This window comes from Ischnura elegans, chromosome 7, assembly GCF_921293095.1.
Source record: "Ischnura elegans chromosome 7, ioIscEleg1.1, whole genome shotgun sequence".
NCBI lineage: Eukaryota > Metazoa > Arthropoda > Insecta > Odonata > Coenagrionidae > Ischnura > Ischnura elegans.
Window position 1 is genome coordinate 98,013,192 of NC_060252.1, and position 26,029 is coordinate 98,039,220.

General features: G+C 40.5%; 1 non-coding gene across 1 annotated transcript; it reads right to left on the reverse strand.

Annotated features, from left to right (window-relative positions):
- Window positions 1-16,920: 16,920 nt before the first annotated feature.
- Window positions 16,921-16,993, reverse strand: Trnav-cac. The gene has a single exon. It is a non-coding gene; the product is annotated as a tRNA-Val (tRNA).
- Between the last annotated feature and the right edge of the window lie 9,036 nt (window positions 16,994-26,029).

Consider the following 26,029-nt stretch of genomic DNA (forward strand, 5'->3'; position numbering starts at 1 on the left):
CCTGCGAAACACAAGCAGCATTCTGTCCTCACCAATTTGTTGCAGACGGCTATGAAACGACCAAACTGAAGCAGCTCCCTTGACTTTAAGAAGACGTTCCATCTATCATGGGCGAAGTTTTGGGGCGACCAGGCCTTAAGCTGCTAATTTTAGTCTTAGATAGTACTTTAAATGACATTTTTGAAGGCTAATTCAAACCATTTTCCAGGAACACTTAGGGGCTATCAAATACCCCCGTTTCACTGGGGGATATTCCAGAGCCCCCTGAAATAAAACTTTAAACCTCGCCCAAGCAAATGCCCCATAAAAAGTTACCTCTCGCGGGCAGCTTGATGCCACCGAGTGCGTCCACCAGTTTGCGGAAGGTTGGTTGGACTCTAAACGTACAGTTTACCTGCAATAGAAGCAAGCTTACTCGTCGAATAAGCTATCGTAATAATTTATGTGTAATAATAAGTATACTAAGCAGGAAAAGCGCCGGCGATCTGAAGATGCATTGATTTATCTTGAAGTAAGCTGGACCACTTCAATAACACCGAGGCCTGGAAAGATTCCGTGACTTGACAATACCTCTTCCTATCAGGATTGGAGGGCAGCAGCTCTTCTTCGCATGTTTGAGGGTGGAGACCGTATTGGTCGGTACCTACAACTACACACAGGTCGAACAGGAAAACCAGTGCACGCCATTTTGCCGTCCTCTCGGTGACTCGATTGACAAACACCTAACCTCCAGTTGCATTTCTTCTCCGACACTTTGTATCTCTCATTAGCCCCGCAATATATTTTTTTCATATCAATTTAAATTAAAAATAATAATTCTATCTCCGGCCTGCTTTATTTCTTTTTATGCTCCCATGGTTTACCAATCCTTTAAGTAATATTAATCCAATTAAGTAAAATGGATTAAATTTAAAGTATTTTATAAGAATAACAATAAAAATAATAATAGAAAGGAGTTTTAAAGAGCTTTGGTTCTGTGAATAGTATGGTTTTCTGGTTGAGTCATCCCTTCCCATAATATTACTTACATAGTTTGACACATTAAAATATTTTTGTAACAAACATTCTCTGAGCTCTGGTGGGGGTATTATCCCCCAGAACTCCCCCTTGCTGCGCCAATGAGCCTTACAAAGTTATTCTACTGTTTTTGATGAGTTTGCTTGTTTCCAAGGAATCATGAAAAGTTGGACCAAAGATATCTCTCTTGACGGTAATCCTTTTCGAACCAACCTCCTTAGAGCACAGACGCAGACAGTTCTTCCGAATGATCGTGCATCATGTGGCGGCATTCCCTCAGAAACGGGCGGGATCATTACAGGACGAGCAATTCTTTCTCCATTCCACTTCACAGCGCCGCCGCTACGTCCACTTCCACCTCCAGGATCCTCCTCACCCCCACCCCCTCCCCGCACCATTAAATCCCCCTCTCCACATCTCCCTCCACCCCCTCAGATACCATGCCACTTTGCAAGTTCGTCGGCGCAAACATTTGGCCTTCCCCAACATTTATCGTGTTGCACTGTGAGCGAGCAACGTGGTCTCATTGCTATGGAGGAATTTCGATGAGTGAAATATAGTTCGGAAGTGAACCAGCCTATTTAAATGTTTATTTATGCTGTGGGTTTCATCATTTGGACAAATTCAAATGCATATGACTATTCCTGCCCAAATAACACAAATTTAAATGTACATAGCACAGTTATCTTGGCATCAATGAAAAACAAAAAAATACGCCATATTAAAATCACACTAACAATTAGTACGTGTTGAGAACACGCAGTAATTAGGAGGAGGAAGATAAAAATAGGACAAAAATTTCTCAGATAACTTTCAATGCCATGCTATTAACATAATTTACTTTATTGACGTCGTGTGCTCGCTGAGGTAATAACTGATTGGTTTTTTCTTTGAAAATAAGGAGAGAAAAGGACTTTTCACCAATAACGACAGGGAATACCAGAGATTAGAGCCATAAATAAGAAAAAAATAACATAACCATTTGTCTGAGGCATAGGACGTATGGAGTCGGAAGGGTAAGTTCCAGTGGTTCTCGTAAATAAATCCTCCGAGAAAAAGTTCTTAGGCCTGATAAATCGGTATATCGAATTGAGTAAGATATTGACTACTAATCATAATTATGATGTAGGTTTCTAAGAGCTTCCTTATCAATACTTAGTGTTTTCGTACGTTTTGGTGATGCATTTGCTGATATGTGACATTAAAATAAACATAGATGATCTTGAAAAGTTTCTCTCTTCCTCATTTGAAATAAAAAATACCACCCACCTCCATTAATAACCCCCGATCCTAAATTTCCAACTCCATTTTCTTTCCTTGGGACTTTTAAGAACACATGCCATCGCGAAAGAAATTATAGCGATCCTCCCGTTTGCAAAGCGCAATATATACCAGAAAAACAACCAGATCAAATAATATATTGCCCGACCATTGCATGAATACGATGATAAATTCAAAGTTACCATTCTTTGTAGGATACACAGTGTACATCACTATTTTGTAAATGAACAATCTTAATAATTGTGTATACCTTTGCAACATAAATTCTAAACGTACGTACAATATATATTGTGTTGCCCTTCGCAGTGGCAGGCACTCTAGTTTTAAATTTTAGTAGTCATCAGATCAATTGTCGACGAGGTTACATTTTTGAAAACTCATGGTAACAAAATAAGAACAGCCGCAGTGGCGGCTCGTGAGTCAAATGCTGGGAGGGGCACACTCCACCGGGGGGTCAACATTTTCTAATATTTTGTGTATTTTAGAGAGTTTTTGAGGCAATCTAGAGATTATGATGACTGATTTCAACAGATTCAGGCTTCAATTGGTGGAAGTTAGACATATTTAAATAAATAAAAGATCGTTGCACTTTTCCACCAGAAGAATCTTGTGGAAAAGTGTTACGATCTTTTATTTATTTACCTATGATGACGCTCTAATGCACAAAACAATCACTAACACTAAAACGCTAACAATCACAAACTTGATAAACTCAACTATAACTAGGCCTATTTACATTAAAACAATTTAGACATAATAAGTCAACTGGTCACCAAAACAAGGTATTCTGCAACTGCACTGCAACACCAAGATTATACGGCCGCCGGGCGGCGCGGCGATGTCAACTCACTAGATATGTCGCTCTGCGCATGCTCGGGCGGCGTCCCAAGACTTCCATAAGGCACAAGCTTGGACGCGTCATAGCACCAGCAGCCCCCACCAATATACCACTCTTCATATAACTGCATGGTGTCGGATTGGGGCGTTCTGGCCAGCGCACCACGGCTTTAAATACGAACTTCTCGCGCTATTTTTGCGTGCTTTTCCTACATTTTCGATGCATGCGATTGAAAAAACACTTTAGTTAAGTATATGTATAATTATAATTGAATGGGTAATTAATTTTGTTTCCTTTCTCAAATCTTTGGGAGGGGCGGCGTCCGAGAGTCCTTATGGGCAATGGCCATGGAACAGCCGTAGTAATTTTTAGTTTCGTAGACTCATTTATTTATCTCAACTGATTTCAACGTATACACACACGTCATTTTCAAGAGCTGTCTCGAAAATGACGTATGTATAAACGTCGAAACCGGTTGAGATGAATAAATATTTATTGAAAATTACTACAGCTGCTCATATCTTGTCAATACAAGTCTTCTTCAGACGCGGGACGCTATAATGAGGGCGATGAGAAAATCCAAGAAGTTGTTGCTGGAGCAGAAGCTCATTCAGGGATGGAGATTAACATTACGAGACGAGATGAGAAGACAGGAGTATACAAGTCAATAGGAATGTCACTCATTTCACATGTCCACTTGAGTAATGAATGCAAATTGGAAATGATGCTCTTCTACTCTGCATTAAGATGGGACAAGTCTTGTGGAGAAGTAAAATTGCGTGATTATGGACCCTTACACAATATATTTCACTTGTAGGGCAACATGTATGAGGGAGGCTTGGTATTACAGCTACCAGGGCGCATACTGTCTCCGCGGTCTGAGTCGGCTAGGAGTGGGAGATCACAACTTTGCGAAGAATATTTACTGAACTCAAAGACATCTACTTACATTATTTTGAGGTTATCAGCATTGTAACGGTATCGAGAGCGAACCTCTAAGTCACCATATACTCACGACAAACAAAACTAGTAACACCTATTTTTCTTTATGACAAATAATTTCAAAACCCAAAAGCAAACTTGCCATCAACTGAACTCTAAACACAATCATGTTTTTTTCGAATCAATTCATAAAAATGGGATAACCATAAGGATATATACCAAATTGAGAAACACTATTAATAGAAAAATATAAGCTGACAAGGCTTGTGACACTAAACAAACTGGCAACAAAATTTTATTTATTTAAAAAGGCTAGCAAAATGTTCAAAAAAGTTTTGCATAAAATTAGTAATAGTTTTATGTTACATTCGGATGAATCGCTTTCAAAAAATGACGAAAAATTAGTTTGAAAGCACCTCTGCCAAAACTTCTTCTTTCGTGAACTCATTGCTGTAATTCAGCAGCTGGCTAAAAAGCTGACTCCGAAATTAAACCACCTCTACCGACTATTAATGGCTTGCAAGCCTACTTTTAATGCATAAAATCGGAATCCACGATTTAACACCTTAAATGAAATATGCATGCGATTAAAAAGAACATAAAATTTTCGGATTCGATAAAAAAGGAATAGTAGAGAAAAAGGAAGAGCTATTAATATCATGAGTAAATTGTGTTGCTGAGGCAAACTCAACGTTGGAAAGGGCACCATGAATGTTCCAGTATATGTCTCCAATTTGAAGGATTTCCTCTCGATGAAGAACTAATGGAGCGATTCCTGTGAAAATAGTAGTGGTTTCTCGTCATAGGTCTCTGATGTGTATTTTTAAATACGATAATTATCAAAATCAAAATTCACTAACTCTTGATTTTCTTTGTGGTATTCGATCATAAGCTTTCCTGTATATCAGACAATTACTTATACCACTTATTTTTTTATCAGAGCGCGACTTGGGTTTCAATGAATTATCATCATCTTAAAACGCAAATTCTGATTTAAAAAAATAAAAATCATAATTTGCTCCTGAAGATATGGTCTGGTACGATATGGTGATATCCTCCGTTCACCTATGGGTGAACGAGGGAGAGGAAGGAAGAAAATGGGATTTTTAAATAGAATTAAAGGGATTTTTGGCCTTAAAGGGAAGGCCTTATTTTGAATTGAAGAGGGAAGACTATTTCGGGAGGGGATACTGCAAGACGTGCTGAATGCGTGAATACTCCATGAAAACCTACGCTTATTGGTAGAATACTTAAATAGCATCCAAGTCACCGTCCATTGAGATGCATTTAGAATGCATCTTGTCTATTGGGACGACTGAAGTTGGACGTCTCCCAGCTGGGCGCAGCGCTCACGGAAAAAAAGTACAGAGAAGAGATTGAGTCAAGACTGGCATTACTCTTGGGCGCAGTCACTGCATTGTGAAAACGTGCAGCGGGGACAGCTGCAGAGGGAGTGACTTGAAAGGCTGATATTGAGAATGGAAGCCGACATGAGTCTAATGCTAAAGATTCTTTCTACTTCCCACCCAAAATAGAAAAAATTGCATCTACATGTTAAAACGAGATCCACCTCTCCTGTGTTTGGTGAGGAGTGACTATGTTTTAGCCAATATGTACTAACCTCACTATGGCATGTAGTTTTCATCATCATCATCGCTGGTCAAAAATTCTAGGATTTGTTTGACGCAGCTCTCCACTCAGTTCTCCTATCAGCTAATCTTTTCACACCTACGTATTTCTTCTCTTTCACATCTCTCTTTACTTGTTCCATATATTTTGTTCGAGGTCTACCTTTTCGGTTCTTGTTTTCCACTTGTCCCTCGACGATTGTCTTCATCAGGCCATCATGTCTCAAGATGTGGCCTATAAGGTTGTTCCGTCTTCTTATCAAGGTTTTCATGAGGCTTCTCCTCTCTCCTACTCTTCTTAGGACTTCTTCGTTACTAACTCGGTCGATCCATTACGAAAATAAAAATTAATACTACTAATAAATACTAGGTGCCACCACACAATGTGCAAAAAGGAACTTCCACATGTATCCCATGTACATTGTACATGTACAGCACACAGCATCATTACTTTCATGTGCCGACCTCGACGAGGTAAGTCCTCCCCTACAAGTCCGGAAGGTCGCGGGTTCGAGTCCCACCTGGATAAGGTACCTCTATGCAGGGATTGATATTCTTAAGGCCGTTTTACACGGTACACGGAATTGCGCAATCTGACGTACATGCGGAGGCGCAATCATAATTGCGTCGTGTAAAGCGGTGAATTGCTAAAACACATGCGAGAATGCGCGGATGCGAGACGGCGAAATAGCCCCTGTTCTGATTTCATTCATGCATTCGCGCAATTCCACGCCATTTTAGAAATTAATGCAGCTCTAACCTGCGCAATTCCGTGCCCCGTGTAAAACGGCCTTTATAGTAGCTGGAGGAGTCTACCGACAGTTGAGGTTATTTGAGAGGACCACGACTTAACGTCCCATCCGACGGACAGAGTATTGCACTTGAAATACTCTCCACCAAGGCCTCAAGTAGGGATCGGACAATCTCCAAATAATTTCTACCGCCGCGGGGATTTGATCCCGGGCCTACCGGAGTGGGAAGACAACACTCGTAACACCTCACCAACCCAAATCCCATGGGTGATCGTTCTTGTCAAATTGCTATCTGTTGGAATCCTCACTGTAAAGACCATCGGCAGCTGTTTTCAGGATATGTGGAAATGAAATAATAAAAGATAAAAAAATTATATTCTCAAATGTGCCATCGGTTTTTTAAGGTTGCTGAGGTTGGCGTTATTTGCAATCACGTCTTCCATTTTTGTGGTACAATTAATATATTTCCTACAATCAGTTTAGAATGAAATATCCTTTACTGTAGCAAAATTTAAAGTTATTTCAATGAAACTTAACGGAATACTTTGAGCCCAAAGTTGAACAAAAGGCGTAAAAAAGTGGGTATTTAAAAAAATAATAACAAGATATCCTAGGAATTTGATAGTATTTTACAGGAGTCCACAGTAAAAATGAAGTCCTTTTTTACTGCATTGGATTTAGATACTACACTTAAAAGGCAGAGCTCCTAAAACTAGGGCGTCTTGATTTTTTTATAGACAGTAGTTACGCTTATGTTGGGACGTGCAAATTATGATTCGGGTGTTAGGTCTTATGAAATACGCATAAAAAAGTTGCTCGACCCAAATCTACTCACATCCCGAGCTAAAGAATTGAGACAAATGATAACAAACTATAAGCCTAATTGTACGCAACTAGGTAATATTAATAGGGTACTACTGAGCGCTGGGGTCAGTAATACGAAGGTATCCTTTTAAGTACCGGGAATAGAACGTTCCTTATCACCTAGAAACCATAAATGGTGTTTATAAACAACTTTTTTAGTTGGTTAATGCTTATGCAAAGTTTCATTAAGATCGGCCTGATAGTTTTAAAACGGTGGCGTGCCTAAGTTCTCAAGTCGCTGTACGAGATGGAATAGGATAGTTTCCTTCATCAAAGAAAACAAAAGGCATTGAATGCGATTCCTTACCCACAGTTAGTGTATTCATAATATAAAAATTATTTGGTTTTAGAAATCCCAGTTTAGACGAATGTTAATGGTCAATTTTAACCTCATTTGAAAAAGGCCAGATTGGCGCCCATGCGATTCCACTCCACGTGACGTCACAGGGACCTAGTTTCTATACGAGTGGATAGGAGTTTTACATTGTCTGAGGTTACCAATGCATGCATGAGGCACAGAGCTCAGGGAAACATCTCTTAATAATCACCCATTAAAATTGCCTAAGTTCGGAAAGTTTCCTTCGCTTGATAGGGGAATAATAATCCATATTTAACCCAAGCGCTACTTGCTAGCAAGGTACTCAGCTACCTACTAGTAGCCTGCGTCGTATCAGCTCTCAAGCCTCGTCCAAAGCTCACCTCACACGCCGACAGCTGGAACCAGAAATACGTCACACGGTCTTTTTCCCATCATTCCTACTTAGCCGTCGCGTTTTCGCGCGCTTGAGAATTTTCAATTTTCGTTTAATCACGAAAAATAGATATCGTCATTCGAAAATCTAAAAGCGTGAAATAAGTACTCCAGGAGTAATAATCTTTCGATTCAGGCAATAAAAAATAATAGGAAACCACCCTTTTAAGTCATGAATACTACCGCACCATAATTTTCAATAACTTTCGACGAAGCATCGCCCAGTAAGAATGCGTTATTGAACTTTTCGTTGTTTTTTTTGGCGAAGAAGCGCCGTTTATCGCTGGTATGCAGAGTTTCAGCGAGGACGCTCTAGCCTCAGTGACGACCGAAAACCGCCGTCACTCAAGAAAACGTGGATGCTGTACGTAACATGATTATGGAAAATCGTCATGCTACACACCGTGGGATGTCACGTAACAATAGTGTAATAGTAGTTATTGCGGAGTCCTCTTGAAACAATCTGTATATATTCTACTACATACTACGGTATACCTATATTCTACCCCTGAAGACGATGGCAGACTCAGCCTTCGAAACGTTGGGACCAATTATCCGAAAACACACCTGGTGGGAAATTATTCCTTCAATATACATATACTGGCATTTCACGAGATGAAAGTAACTCATGCCCCCTCTTGACTTATTAATATCTTCTGTAGTGCAGCATCTACAGGAGTCAACTCAACTGTCTCGAGGCGACCGATGACTTCCGGAGCGAGTATTTCACATCAGGAAACTACCTTTATCTACCACTCTCCTAAGCATAGTCGCTTGCTTGCCCTGCAATTTCTCTTCCGACGCATGAAAAGCCTCGTGTCTGCCTTACGTGAATAGAGAGCCACTTGCAAATAAAGCAGGTGACCCATGTCAAGCCCCCTGGAGGACTTTTTAAAAAGGAGCAGTGGGTCCCTCGACCCCTCCCCATTCAGAGGAAAAAGCATTCTGCCTAAGCGGTGGTGAGTGGTTTGTATGCTTACATTCTCTTGCATGGGAGCGGTTCGGCTAACGCCCCCTTTCAGACTACGAAGAAAGACACAGGGTTGGAAAAAAAGAAAAGAAAATGAATAACGAAAAGTCGACGACAAATTGCCTTGCCTACGACCCCATTCTTCGAGAAAGCGCGTTGCAGTTGTGCGATAAAGAAAAACTCCAACGTTTCCGCTAGGAGCATTTCCTTCAACTAATGTCTCCGATTGGAGGCGTGAAATCGCTCCCATTTTTCCCGCGAACATTGGGGGGGTATATTACGTCACGCTGACGTTGGCGGAACTGGTCGAATGCCATCGTTGGACTAAGGGAGCCAACCGAGACGGGGAAGGTGATGAAGGGATATTTTTCACGCTTTTTAAAAGATAAACCACCATTGTCCGCGTTTCGGCTCTGTACCGGCGATGATCGATGAGATGATGCTGAAATTGCACAATTCCATCAACGACGCGTTCTTCGACGCAACTTCCACGATCCACGTGTTTTCGTGGACGAACGTAATTTTTTAACACCTATAATTTTCACTCTCTTTCCCGGATTCGGCTACAGTAAACAAGTTTCCACTCATAATTTAGGGCGCAGACGAATTTTTTACACCTCTGTATGAGTTAAACTATTTTTGATTGATCATATTTTGAGCATATTTCTCAGAGTTCTACGCATACATAATTATTGTTTATACCTTACCAATCAATCCAGGAATCAATAAATACAAGTTAACTACGATTAGTCTCCCTATTTGTATAACAGATAGTTCTTCTAGAATCTATTGACTGAACATGGAAAGGAGCCCTCGCCATAGATCATAATCTTATTCCCCAACAATGGAGCCGAAATATCTGAAGATTGAAGTAGTCAGACAGAATTCAAATATACTTTCCCAGTTTCACTATACAGTGAATAAATATCAGAAAATAATCGGCATGCCCATATCTATCCTTTTTGACGGGTCAGGAAAAGATAAGTTGACAATAAATGTTGCCTTTGCATGCACTTCTCTCCCTGTCAATATAAAAAATCCATGTTCCGACCCACTTGAGTTCTGAAATTTTAAGTGCCAACATAAAGGTTAACAATGAGGGATAAGATTAGCATAAGGTTATATTTTTGAAAGTAATCAATTGTCATTAATTATCGCAAAGAAAGTTCGCAGATTTACCGGTACTTATTTAAAAAATTGGAACCAACATAAATGGGACTGAAAAAAATAGTAACACATTCCTCTTAAATTACGAATATCCTAAGAAAATGTTGAACCTTAAAATATTTTTTCTAATCATAGATAAGTCATAGTTAAATCACAAGCTTAAGCGATAGTCCCCCTTCCTCTCCACAACAAGAGCCTTAATCATACTCGTCACCTTAAAAAAAATCTAGTTCCGTGTTCACACCCAATACATTCGATTTACTTTTGTCAGGATAATAAGTCCGTAAAAAAGCCTACTCAATGAGTGCATTTCCTGAAAGAAGGAGTCTTCTTGAAGCTGAAAATATGAGCGCTGCAGTCATGAAGCAATTTATTAGGACTTATTACATGAAGCATGTTTCTCTATGGTTGTGAGGCAAGGACGATGGAATCATCGGAGAAATCAAGGATGGATTATTGTCGGAATGTGGAGTTATAGAAAATTAATGAAGATCAAATGCATGTATCGTGCGAATGACGCGGACGTTCGAAGAAGACTATTGATGATGATGAATTCTAATAACCTGATCAAAGTACCGGGAAATATAGCTTTCCTTCCAGCTCAGTCTTGTGCAATTCTGATATATTAATAAAGAAACTAGGTAAAAGGCACAAATAACTCAAAAAGTACGAAAGAAAGAGGTAGGTAAAACTTTCTTTGATTTTAAAAATGAGAAATTCGTAATATGTGTCTTCAAGTCCGTTTTACACGGAGAAAGAACTTGCACAATCTGACTTAATTGCTATAAGCGCATTTCAAACTGCGTCCTTTGAGGCAGTTCATTGCTGGACCCCATGCGAGAATTCCTGAATTCAGGTAGGCAAATCGAGCCGTGTTTAACTTCCGTCACTGTATTCGCGTAATTTCACGCAAAATCGAGAAGAAATGCAGTTCTGAACGGTGTAATTACATGCCCCGTGTAAAACAAAATTCATAAAAAAGAGATAATATAAGTGGTATCCCGAGTCGACTCACTCACATTATATGTTCTTCGTGGTTACTAAAAAAAACAACGCACCTAAATGATTGCAGACCTTGGTTAAATTCAGACCACGGTATGTGCTTGTTATGGTTTCCACCACAAAACTTAGACATGGTTAGAGCCACGTGTTAAGCAGCTTAAAATGAGCACAATGTCTTCTCAAAAAGTTCACAGAGGTTGACATCGGAGTAAATCCTGGACAAACAGAAGAAATATGGGTCACAGAGATGTGTCTGCGCCTGAAAACATGGGGTATTGTAATTCTTAAAAACGAGGTTAAAAGGATGAAAAATAACATGGCGAGAAGAAAGAAAGAACCTTGGGGAGGAAGACAGACGCCTTCCCCTTTCAGAAATGAGGGCGTTCACATTTACGTCAACTTGTGCCCAGCCGTGAGGAAGTGAGTGATTAGGAAAGGTTAGGCGGACGATAATCCCTCCACTTAATGCAGGTCAGCAAAACATATGAATGGCGTTCTCAAGTTTGTGGATTTCTCCAACAGAGAGGATGTAGTTATGTCAAGAAGACAGCGACACCAATCTCTTAAACCGACACATTAAAAAAAACAACATGAATGACGTGCAAAGCTTCCAAAAAAATAACCAGTCCTAAAAAACACGCTGTACAGTACCTAAATCCATTTTATTTATTTACTTCAAAAGCCCACATACAGAAATTATTGCCAATTTACAGAGGCGCAATAACAAGATAATAAATAATACATAACAAGAAACAAAATACATATAATGTAACGGGAATGAAATCTACCTAAAATATGCCGATAATGAAGTATATAAATTAAAACGAGAATCAAAACCTCGAAATTAAAGAACACAAGTGCATAAAGCTAAAGGAAATTGTAGCAATGGTAAGAAATGGGAAGTGTTACCACTGAAGTTCAATTTTTTTTATTTTCATCATTTTTCAGTTCATTTTATTAATTTTATTTTTTTCCATTCCCCCGTAAACAGCACGTAGGGGCCTTTTACATCGGAGGAATTAATGTAGCATGACATAAACATCCACGCCCTGGATAGAGATCACCTACCCAGGCGGGATTCGAACTCGCGACCTACGGTTTGGCAGGCAATGATTTTGTCCCATCGACACCGAGGCCAGCAAAAAAAAACAATAAAAAACTCTGGAAAAATACAACGATGACACATCTCCGTGACTACTTTTACTCGTCATTATCATCATCACTGGTCAATAATCCTAGGATTGGTTTGACGCAGCCCTCCACGCAGCACTCCTATCAGCTAATCTTTTCACACCTACGTATTTCTTCACTTTCACATCCTTCTTTACTTGTTCCATATATTTTGTTCGAGGTCTTCCATTTCCGTTCTTGCCTTCCACTTGTCCCTAGACGATTGTCTTCATCAGGCCATCATGTCTCAAGATGTGGCCTATAAGGTTGTTCCGTCTTCTTGCTTAAGTTTTCATTAGGCTTCTCTTCTCTCCTACCCTTCTTAGGACTTCCTCGTTACTAACTCGGTCGATCCATTTGATTTTCATCATTCTTCTGTAGCACCACATTTCGAAGGCCTCTATCCTTGCTATCTCCGCTGCGGTCATTGTCCATTCCTCACTTCCGTATAGAAGCATACTCCAAATGTAGGTTCTTATAAATTGTTTCTTTACTTCCATATTTAAGTTTCCCGCTGTAAGCAGGTCTCTCTTTTGGTGGAATGCTCTCTTCCCCTGGGCTATTCTGCTGTTGATTTCTTTCTTGCTTCTCCCGTCACTAGTTATGTTGCTTCCCAAATAACCGAATTCATCCACCTCTATCAGTATTTGCTTCCCTATTTTAATGTTACTTTTACTCGTATATCTACATAAGGCCTTCATATCCATCTCTACGGTGCTTGGTAGGGAGTGACCGAGAACCAACTTGCCACCTGAATGAAAATTCTTAATTGCGCACCACACGATCATAAAATATTAGACATAATAAAAAAAGCGTGTAAATTCATTGAAAGGCAAAACTTAGCAACGATTAGCATTTCCTATTGTAAATCCATATATGGTTTGATCAATGAAAAAAATTAACATGCGATGAGTCTTCCTTTCGAGTGATGTTATTAATTTTATAAGTCAAGAAACCGTTGCTATCCCTGATAGTACCGGCAGAGAACGACATATAAAATCTCTCTCTATTGCAGTCTATTTGCTTTATTTTCTTCTTATTGTCGTAGTGACATTAAGGGAAGAATAAAAGTAACTGATTGGTTGACCGACATTTATCATACGTACAGTGCAGTAAGATGTTCGGAGCACGGCGTAAGTCGCGGGGCATAGGAGGAGTCGCGGGTCTTGCGAGGGCACAGATAGGCGCTGGTGCTAAAGGAGCCGCGAATCTTTCGAGGGAGAAGACCGGCGTTGGAGGTGAAGGAGTCGCGGGTCTTGCGAGGGCGCAAACCGGCATGGTACAGGTCAAGGAGAGGACTCCCCCTTCATTCGAATCTCCCATTATATTACAATAATCTACCGATTAAGGTAGGTTTCTATGGAGTACTAAAGAAGTGATCTGGGAGCCTCCCTTTCCTTCCAGCGCTGCATTCTTCAATTCACTGTAAGGCCTACTCCCTTTCAAACCATCTAAAAATCCTATTCTTTTCCTTCCCCTCCCTCGTTTCCATAACATTCTACCCTCTAACACCGTTTCAAACATCCCCTCCCCGCTAATTATTCGCTCCATCCATACATTCTGACTGCTCCGTACCTCATCTAAAAGCTGCCTCTCCTCGCCAACCATATCCAGCACTTCGTCGTTCCTTTTCCTCTCCGTCCATTTCACCCTCTCCAATCCTCTTCATACCCACATATCGAATGCTTCCAATCTTCTCTCGTCCTCATTCCTCAATGTCCACGTTTCCGCACCGTAGAGCGCTACACTCCAGATCAAACTCTTCACTAACCTTTTCTTTAAACTCTTACACAACGATCCTCTCAGAAGCTCCTTCCTGCTCATGAACGCCTCCTTTACTAATGCAATTCTCTTCCTAATGTCCTTACTACTGTATCCGTTTCCCTCTAACGTACTGACTAAATAGTTGAACTGCTCAACCTGCTCAAGTTTTTCACCACCCACGTTTATCTTAAGTCTCACATTCCTCGCTCGTGATGGTTTACAAAACCGCATAACTTTAGTTTTCTTGTGATTAATCCTCATACCATACTCCTCGCAACGCTTGTATAACGCATCCACTAGAGCCTGAAGCCCCTCGCTGACTGGCTAATCAACGCCTGATCATCCGCGAATCTCACTGATTTGAACATCATTCCTCCCACTTTCATTCCAGCTTCTAACTCATCCCATGCTTCCCTTACCATCTCTTCAATATTCATACGAAATACGGGGGTCCAAAGGGCGGATTGCTACCAAGAAAGGGATGCGAAAGGGATGGTGGAGAGCGCTGGCGGACGGGATGATCGCACAAGGAGTCCCGTTAATAGTCTCCATCCACCCCTCGTGACATCATTTTAACGTCCATCATAGAACGAATGCAAGCGAAGGATATCTGCGAAAAATTGTAGAAATTTCCTTCCTCATAGGAAATTTTTTTCTTTTCTGTAGAAACATTAAGCCTTAGAGTGCAGGAGAGCGCTATCGTGCCCCTCCTATCTCTCGCGAAAAGTGCATGGAGCGCTATCGCGCTCCTCAGGCAATGTCACTCTTAGATGCTGATAATGAACTAATCATACAGTTGCCAATGTTCATTTTATTTTAACATTAGCTATTTTCTTTAAATTATAAAAATTAACTCATACTACCAAAAATTCGTCAAATAATATAATAAAAAGTTTAAACCACATATAATAAAGATTTCCTAAAGTTTCTGAACATATACCTTTACTTGTTTTTAAGACCTAAGTTTTTTCCCTTACCTACTGAAGAATCAGCAAAAATGCCTCGGCACTTTTGGTATAGTGTCTAGAAAATCGGTTGGCACTAAAAGGGAGCATGGTTTCGCTAGTAGTAGGAGCCGTTCGCCTCTGTGACGGTGCGGGATTCCACATCCCTACCCTTCCACACCTATCCTAACCCAGGAGGCGTCGCGTCGTCGGGCTCCTATAGCGGCGGCGCCTCCTTCCTTCATCCTTCCATGTCCTACCCCTTCCGTGGTGAGGGTGAAAAGTGAGAGTCTACGGACCCTACTCCGGGAGTGTGACCCGCCCAGAGTCCCGTTTCTACTGCAAACGAAGGATATTTTTCGCGTCGTCTGAGAAATTCTCCTGGAATCCACTACGTAAATTCAGCCTAAATTTTTCCTAACGCTCCTCTAAAGATTCCAATCCGAGCTCCCCTAACGTATTGGAAACGCTGGACTTTTTACCGTTGAAAATCTTGACAAATATGTCCACCCTGCGCTGTACTCCATCGATTTCAACCATCAGTCTAGTCCTACTTCATAAGGGTTCCGCGGTCTACCACAATGACATTGAATTCCTGAATCCCTGAGGGCGATGGGTGAGTTGCACTGCGCATCGAAACGTTGAAAGGAGATATGGAGGACTTCTTCCGGTGTGAGACCCGTGAAATCTTAACCCCTATTGTTCGCCGGGAAGAAACCAGATATTACGCCATATGTGAAACGAGTCCCACCACCTTTCATCAGCAACGGTAAGTCAGGAATTACATCGAAACTAGAAGCTTGAACGTGGTGAAGGACTTCACAATCATTAATGATGGAAAAATGGAAATCACAAAGTATTATCGCTAGAGATATGTGAAAATCGCACTTTCATTTTTATTTTATCGCACTTTCAATGACAGTTTATCGCATGTTGTAGCGTCTATTTTTATTTTCATAATGAGGTAGATGACGATAAAACGTAGTGAAACACAGTTATATGACAAACTACAGAACATTTTAAATAATTATATTGTAGTACAATAATAATATAAGGAATTAGACGTATAGTGGCGGATATGTAGCTTGCCCGCGCCCACTAGTAGTTCGCGGCCACGTAGAGTCCCAGCCAATAAGCAGCAGGCCAGTCGCTCACGTGCTTTAAGCGGTGAGTGTCAGCGGAGCATTTAAACTGGGCTCGGCACAAAATGTACGAATTTTGCCGTCGAAAAGGCAAATTTGCGTATAAATATCATAAAAGTCCAGTCATCGCATCTATGTCGCATTTATTTGCGCACATCGCATTTGCGATTTTCACGCATCTCTAACTATCACGTCATAATTTTAATGCGCGATCATACTCTGTACTGAAATTAACAACCGACTTTTAATATTGATAGCAAAATAGAGACCAAATTCTCTGTCCAAGTTTATGTCATGAAAAGTATTAATTTTACATAAATACGACTGAATGACACGGCAGCATCACTTTAAGTGAATTTGGACAACGGAATAAAAATATATAAGTTATGGGTTTTGGGAATAAAAATATAATAGCTTAAGGGGCAGCTATTCAAATTCAATAAAATTATTAGTCGAGGCAAGCTTTAAAATTTAAAAAGGACTATCTCTCTGATTGAAAGGACATTATAAACCCTTGCGAGTGAGCTCTGATCCGTTGTATACTTACGAGGCTCTCAGTGAGCTCATGTCGTAGCTGGCCATTAACGGCAGATGTAATAGGTAAAAAAATGATAATAAGCCTAAAAATATCTTAATACTTAAAAGTTTCGGCGCCTTGTTAAGACTAGGAAACATCTAGAGAACAGAAATTTTCTGGCCGGGATCGAACCGGGGACCTTGCGCGTGTGAGGCGCACGTAATAACCACTACACTACAGAAACAACTGTCCATAAACGGAGAAGTGTAAGGCCCACCACACACGTTCCGGCCCGGCCTCAAGGCCCGGACTGTACAGTCCGGGCCTTGAGGCCAAACTGAACGTGTGTGGCGATGCGTTGAGGCGGATTGTCGGCCGGACGGCCGGATGGGAATCCAATGAGGCCCGGCCTCAAGGCCAAGGGGCCTTGAGGCCGGAGTCGTGTTCACCCCCCACGCAAACCAGTCGCGCGGTAGCTCTGTTCGAAGGTGTACCTTTTGTGCTCGACATGTCAACTATTGAAGAGATTGAGGCAATTGCAGTGATAGTGTGTGTTCTAGCGAAAAGGAAAAAGCGCAAGAGAAGCATGTGGGCGAAGTCGTGGCTTGAAAGGAAAAAGTTTACTCATGTTAATTTATTAACCGAACTTCAGTGTTATCCGAAAGATTGGAAGAACTATTTAAGAATGGACGAACCAACTTACCTGGAGTTATTAAGAATGGTTACACCTTTTATTGCCAAGCAAGACACTGTTATGAGGCAAGCTATAACGCCTCACGAAAAGTTAACAGCAACATTGCGATATTTGGCTACAGGCAGGACACTGGAAGATTTGAAGTTCACTACTAGAATTTCCCCTCAATCTTTGGGACAAATTATACCAGAGACTTGCTTGGCATTAGCAAAAGCACTAAAGGACTTCTGTAAGGTAAATAAATAAAATAACTGATTGTGAGAGTCAAGCAAAATAAGTGGGCACACCTGTTAAAGTAATATATATATATATATATTACATGAGTTATTACGCTATACATAGTATAACTTCTATATGAACAAAATTTTCTATCTCCCGTGTTGTCTTCAAATTATTAGCCTATTTATACGTTCAACTCGTGTATAGGTACTCACTTTACTTGACTCTTAATGCAATGTACGCAATTTGAAGTCAATTTCTATTGAACAACCGATGGAAATACAAATGCAGAGCTGTTTACAAACACTTCAAACATAAATTGACCCGAATTACTGTCCTTGGTTATGTTAAGTACTTAGGGCCAATATTTTAAATTATAAAAAAATATAAGAAAAAGTTATTGTAAATGGGTGTAATAAACTTGGTTCTATAATGTATCAAAAAAAGATTGCTGCTCCTCAGATGTTGATCGGTAGTTAGAATTAGTTTGATGTTGTTGGACGGATATTTGCGACTGGAAACTGTGATCTGATGAATGTGATGGAGGGCCATATTCCAAAGGGAAACCGGTATTTATTGAAGCATTTCTATGGAGTGATCCTAATTCTGCTTCAAACAGAGCATCATTCATCAGTTTCTGTGCAAAGATTCGCTGTTCAGGAATAAGTAGACGAAGTTTTTGGGCAACATGCTTTCCGTACAGATCAAACTGGTCTTCTTTCTTGACCTCCTTTAATCTTTGGCCCACAGTAACCAAAAGTTGGTCAGTTGGCGTTAGGGGTTTAGCTCGCTTAAATGGCTTGGAAGTTACAGCTCCTGAAGGCCCAGATGGTGTTGACTCAGAGAAGCTCAAGTTATCAGCCTGCTGGGCAAAGCGTTGGGCTGACGACACCTGAGTGGTGGGCGGAGAGCATGTATTCTGCTCGGATGTCACATCAATACTCAGTTCTTCCTGAAACCCAACATATATGTTAAGTTCCACAAAATCATTTAATATTGGCTTACTTCTAATGCTATTTTTATCATGCACTATTTTTTCAGTGTCCAAAATCAGAAGAGGAATGGAGGATAGTGGCCAAAGGGTTTGAACTGAAGTGGAACTTTCCAAATTGTTTGGGGGCAATTGATGGCAAACATATTGCAATAACACCACCTCCAGGATGCGGGTCTTTTTTCTACAATTACAAAAATTTTCATAGCCAGATACTCCTGGCATTAGTTAATGCGAACTATGAAATACTTTACTTTAACTTTGGATGCAATGGCCGCGTATCTGATGGTGGAGTTTTTGAAATGATAGACATTTACAGAGTTCTTAATAATGGACGCCTTAATGTGCCAAAAGAAGACGTTGTTGACGGAGTCACTCTTCCATATGTGTTCATCGCTGACGATGCTTTCCCGCTTCGTGAAGATCTTATGAAGCCTTTTAACAGCAAAATCACTGACAAAAGGCGAAAAATTTATAACTATCGCTTGTCAAGAGGACGACGCGTGGTTGAAAGTGTGTTTGGTATACTCGCAGAAAGATTCGGAGTTTTACAAAAACCTATTTCCTTCATAAATTTAGACAAGGTAGAGAGTGTTACTGTTGCTTGCTGCTATTTACACAATTACCTTCGCAACAAAATACCTAAAGAATACAGCCCTTCTGACTGGTTGGACAATGAAGATTTGGAAACAGGTACATTTACTGCAGGACCTCGAATGGATCCGAACAAAAGTTTGGCACCTGGATCTAATCGGTCAAAAAGTGATAAAGCGAAAGATGTAAGGGAAAGATTCGTGAAATACTTCAACGACGAAGGAGCCGTGGAGTGGCAGGATAGATACGTGCATTAAGACTAATAACATATCTTAAATCTGAGGTTATGTAATAATTTACTAATTAGAAAGTACGAAAATAAAGTCATATGTTAGAAACCATCTGTGCCTGCGTCAAGACATTGCAAACATTGATCTATGAGTAATTATTGAATAGTATAATAATTATAATTTAATTGTATGCGTACCTGATCACTTCCATCAAGGTTTGATACACCTTCCATTGCCTCCTCTTGATCTCGTAGGAAGTTCAGCTCGTTGAAGTACCATAGTTTCGGAACGTACGCGTCCTCAGTTCCCATCCCCGATTTTTGTGAACATTTAATTTTTTTCAGCTCTTTTCTGTATGAACTCCGTAAGTTGTTTATTTTTTAACAACACTGTCCTTAGTTGCTTGCGGGTCAATCTTTTTCATAAAATTCAATAAATCCTGATAAGCTGCCTCCCTCATGTCCCTGTTGCGGTATTCTTTGGCTTTAATTTTCCAGATACTTCCGTGGCCCCGGTATTTCTCTATGAACTGAAGTAGGCAATCCCTTGACCAGAAAGACATGCTTCACCTAAAGTATTTCACAAAATCCTTCACAATTCACTACAACGCCAACAGGCACACTACACCATCAACAACAAGACAGCTTTGATGATACGTTCATCAAATAGATTTTCTTATGAATATGTATCCATGTTGCTATGCATGTTGCTATGTATGTTGCTATTATGCTTTTGAATAAACAAGGATGCTGATTACGCTCCATTTTAACAATCAGATCTCAAAACAAGAATAAATATCAAACACTATTGAATATACTGCTGACATTTAACGTGTATGATCTATGTAATTACATTGCTCACATTCTACAGCACAAAACAATGCCAATAAATTTTCAATTGATCCTTTGGTTTCAAAGTTAGTAAATATTAGCGTTGTTTACAACAAATCTATCAATTTTCGTGGCATCAAAAATTAAATTTCTGCAAATTGTTAACACGTTGCGTACCGGGGTATTTAAATTCCTAGGAATTCTGGGTGGATGTGTTGAGATTGGAAATATGTGCCTATTAGGGCGTAATGCCTTTGTTTTAAACATGGTTAAAAAGCTAATGTTTAGAATATAACTTTACCCAAGCAAACTTAATGATGCATCAATTCATTATGAATAACGAACAACAATTGAAAACGTACTAACAACTACGCATTGTGAGCTTTAAAACTGTTTAGGTTGACGCGCCTAAATGACGAGAATCTTCGTCATCCGTCCGGAACGTTCGGGAAAAAAATGACAAGAATTCTCGCCATCTGTATGCAACGTGTTAATAATAGATTTGGCTATCTTATATAAAAATCCCAAGTTATTGGATCGAAAACTACGGGACTACCAAGCGCTCAAAGTTGGGAAACTTGATTTTAGGCGCAAAAAACGGGTACTTTTTTATAAAAAAAAATTACAGAAAACAATATGGGGCGGAAATTTTTTTACGTAGATGATGCAACGTAGAAATAAATTCCCTTTCGTAGCTTTTCGTTGCATTGAAATTGATTGCCTCATCTAGACGATAGAGCTCCTCAAACTATGGCGTCTCGCATTTTTTTTTTTACAAATAGTAGATGCGAGAGGGTTGAAAATGTGGTGGGAGGGGGAAAACAAGTGTCTCGAACTGCAGGATTCACCCTTCACACTCCGTTCCGACTCCGTTTCGCTTGGCCTTGAGGCCGGACCTCATTGGATTCCCATCCGGCCGTCCGGCCGACGATCCGCCTCAAGGCATCGCCACACACGTTCAGTTTGGCCTCAAGGCCCGGACTGTACAGTCCGGGCCTTGAGGCCAAACTGAACGTGTGTGGGAGGCGGCCAAACTGCGCAGTCCAGGCCTCAAGGCCGGCCTCGAGGCCAGGCCTTGAGGCCGGGCCGGAACGTGTGTGGTGGGCCTAAGATCACAAGGAAATACTCGTTTTAAAATACATACTTCCATATGGCAATTTCTACATTCAAATCTAAATACTACCCCGCAAGCCGCCTAAAAGGTGTGTGGCAGGGTGTGTTAGGACACCAGCCGTTTACACATAAAAAAGAAATGCGAAATTACCATTAGAATTTGTGCTTGTGTGGATAAAATTCCATTCAAATTTTCGCATTCAATCAAGGTTGCCCGTAGCTTTCATTGACGGTGAGGGGGAATGCATATCGTTTGGGATTCATTTTATGATAGCCGGTCATCATCATCATAGTAGTCATTCGCCCTCATTGTGGTATGAATACCACACATTCAGGAATTTCATCATATTCAATAGCCCTATCAATCAGGAGAGTAAGTGGCAGCTTAGTGGATAGAGGTATTGGCAGTTAATCGAATAGCCCGGGTTCAAATCCTTGATGAAGCCTGCGATCGCCCCCAAATAAAATCCTCGACGTACAAAGTGGCTCAGGGGAAGAAACTGAGCTCCCTATCGTGAATGAGTTGTATTCATTCACCTATGGCTTTAAAGCTAAATCCGAAGATTCAAGCGGTTGGAGTGGAAGTTTTCCAAATAGTTAGTTTGAAATAAATAGTTTTTTTTTTCAATTTTCAATGAATATACAATTTATAACATACAACTATACAACTCCGACCTAGATTTCAACGTTACTGCATTACCTTGAAGATTATGCACTAACATTCTAAACTACTCGAACATTCGAAAACACTCTTCTTCCGCCTCTCTTCCCTCAAATTATCTTCCAGACCACATTGACCCGTTCTCTTTTCTTAACCACACCTTTCCAAAACGTGCTCTTTCCTATCTCAATAGATACCCTTAAGGCATATTAGATTACATTTAATACATTGTTATTTATTTAAATTTAATTGTGTTTGCACTTTTTTATGTTTGTTATATTGTGCCAAACTGGCCTATATGCTGTATGTGGACGACTCGAAAAATAAATAAATGATCATAGACAACCTTAAGTATTTATTTCAATACCTATGGCTTTAGCCCGGAGGGAGCTCTACCATCATCTACCCGAACTAAAACCTTAAAGCTGAACCACTCAGTGAGTGACCACTTTGCCGATGATGGCAGACTGTCATCAAAAACTCGTGTCGTTCAAAAATAATAATGCCCTGCAGTAACATGAGACCACGAACTTCTGCAGCACTCACAAGGGGAAAAACCTGAGACCTTAGAAGCGAGACCTATCCCATGGCGGGAATGCTTTGCGAGGGTCATGGTTATGCGTGCGTGAGTGTTTGTGCGAATGAATGCAATGGAGATTATAAAAGGGGTCCAGGGGATGGAGAAGAGGAGGGGTAGTTGAACGGAGGGGGGAGTGAAGATTTTTCCGCGCGAATTCCTGCACAGCCACCGCCATTACGGACGGCTTGCCCGCCTCGATAAAGAGAGACTCCCCCCCCTCCTCCCTCCCTTTCTCTCATGCAAACATTCCCATCCCCGCCCAACAGCAAAGGCATCCATCGCCAGACCAATTTTTTCCTCCCCCACTCTCGTCTCAGAGCATTTATTTTCCCTCGTGGAGCGGGGCTGGAGTGCTGGCACTCCGCGCTGGACGAGTGTTGGCATGGCGAACAAGGGAACCTCTTCAACCCCCGGCGATATGCACGAGGGGAGGATTATGAGAGAGGGCAATGACTCGTGGCAACTTTTAATTGAGACACAACCAGCGGAAAAAATGATCGAGTGATTCAGGCTTTATTTATTTAATGCAGTTCAAAAACAGCATCATGCAGATGGGGTGGTTTCCTGTTATTTTTTATCGCCTAAATCGAAAGATTATTACTCCTGGAGTACATATTTCACGCTTTTAGATTTTTAAATGACGATATATATTTTTCGCGATGTAATGAACAGTGAAAAATTTCAAGCACGCGAAAAAGCGACGGCTTAGTACGAATGCTGGGAAAAGACCGTGTGACGTCTTGCAGCTGTTGTGTGAGGCCAACTGGGTGCGAGGCTATGAACGCCGCTACAATACAGACTGCTTGCCGCCGAGCATGGCGGTAGCGTAGATTACCCTGCTAGCAGGTAGCGCTTGGCTTAAATCAGGATAATTATTACCCTATTAAACGAAGGAATCTTTCCAAACTTAGGAAATTTTAATAGGTGACTATTAAGAGATGTTTCCCTGATCTCTGTGCCTCATGCATGCCTTGGTAATCTCAGACGATGTAAAACTCCCGACTACTCGTATAGCATCTGGGTCCCTGTAACGTCACGTGGAGTGGTATCGCATGGGCGCCAATCTGGCCTTTTTCAAATGAGGATAAAATTGGCCCTTGCCATTCGTCTAAACCGGTATTTCTAAAACTAAATAATTTGTATATTATGAATACACTAATAGAGGGTAACGAATCGCAATCAATGCCTTTCGTTTACTCTGATGAAAGAAAGTACCCTATTACAGAGGACTCTAATGTGTGTCTGAAGCCATGATTAAAAGATAATAAATTGTTTTATAATCATGGATGCAGCATTATTCCACAAAATTAAGCTTGAAACAATTTTATACGTTTGTCTGATGATTTTTTTACTCCTTCAGCCCTGGGCATAAAATGATATTTAACCATGCATGTGTGCTGGCTAAGGCAGGGGAAGATTATCATCCGCGCGTCATACTCGAAACCCTCGAAATAGCGAAAGGGCCAAATAATTTCAATAGGGAGGATGGATATAACCTCAGCCGCATATGGAAAGGGTTCTAATACCCAACGGCTAACGCCTTCATTGGGAAATTCAAATTGGGCCAACAATGGAACAACGGATCCTATATTAGATCGAGACGATAACGTTGCTCTCATTCTCTCGATAACTCTCCCAGTGAAAGAAGTGAAACCTTCTCTCACTGGGAGAAAATAGAAGACTCTCAATCACAAAGAATACAATTAACTAGGGATGGACGGATCCAGGATTTTTTCGGGTCCGGATTCGGATCGGATCCTTGATTTTCGGAGCCGGATCTCTCGGATCGGATATTTTCGGATCCAAATGCATTTTCAAATTCCTGACGCTGAGAATCCCCCGATGATAATTTTATCTCTTGGGAAGAGTCACACTATGTGCCAGTCCACCCTTATGGGGCGTTGCATTCACTGAAGCTATTATCTAACATTTCAGATCCAGATCCGATGTCTTCAAAGACTTTGGATCCGATGTATCCGATGAAAGGCAATATCCGCGGATATTTGGATCCGAGGTATCCGATCCGGCCATCCCTACAATTAACTAATATTGAGCAAAAAGTGAAACAACAATGAACAAAAAAAATATTCAACAGTATTTGCACATGTTTGGCATATATAAAAAAATGGTAGACTTCATACGGTGGTGCGAGGAGTTGGGAGAAAAGTACGATGGATATGTTGCACGATGGATGAAGGACGTGGTTCATTTTTTATTTATACTCTAGTGGATAAATCTTTCCCTCTAGATGTGATTCTCTCTGAGCGAGTTTATGAGCCAGAAATTCCATTATGTCACTGAGTGGTCAGAGATGCCACGAACATGAGTCGATTTTTCGAATTCGCTCCAAGTGTTCCATAAAATATTTTTGTGAACTTAAAACATCATATATGGCAAATGTAACATTTTGCCTTCTTCACTTGCAAAATTAAAAAAAAAGACAAGCATGGTGTTCAGCGGAAGTAGTTGATTGTGAGAAAATTTTCTCGCTTGAGTGCCGTATTTAACTCGGAAATTAATTTGTTTTTTTTTAATTCTAAAACGCTGAGTATTGTGTTCAATTTTACTTCAAAATAATCCTTTTTTGCCGTTTCTTGTGCAAGTAGGCCGAAGAAGATTTATGACATAAAGTGATAAATTCATTTTTTTTATGAGAAACTACAAAAGATGTAGAAATACCTCGCTCTAACACCGCGTATTCATATGATGCAATGTAAAGAAAACACTACCCCGGAAGATATCTTCACACAATTATTTGCCTTTAGCTGATGTTTTTTGATTTACAACCCCTAATTCGGTAATTGGAATAAAATAAGTATGATGCTCAAATAACTGAGGTTTGCGGAAGTTAAAGAGACATTAGCCAGTAAGCCATCAGCTTAGGAAACTTTCCGACCATAGGCAATTTTAATAGGTAATTATTAAGAGATGTTTCCCTGAGCTCTGTGACTCATGCATGCATTGGTAATCTCAGACGATGTAAAACTCCTATCCTCTCGTATAGAAACTAGGTCCCTGTGACGTCACGTGGAGTGGCATCGCATGGGCGCCAATCTAACCTTTTTCAAATGAGATTAAAATTGACCATTGCCATTCGTCAAAACTGGGATTTATAAAACCAAATAATTTATATATTATGAAAACCCTAATGGTGGGTAACGATTCGCAATCAATACCTTTCGTTTTCTTTGATGAAGGAAACTACCCTATTGAAGAGGTAAGTCTGTGTAGGGAGGGGTAGTGGACGAGACGGAGGAGGGACGACGAAGTGCAGAATATGGTGGGTGAGGAGAGGCAGAAGAGATACGGAGGAACAGAATTGATGGATGGAGCCAGCATATTTCATCAATTCAGGGTATGATCATTTA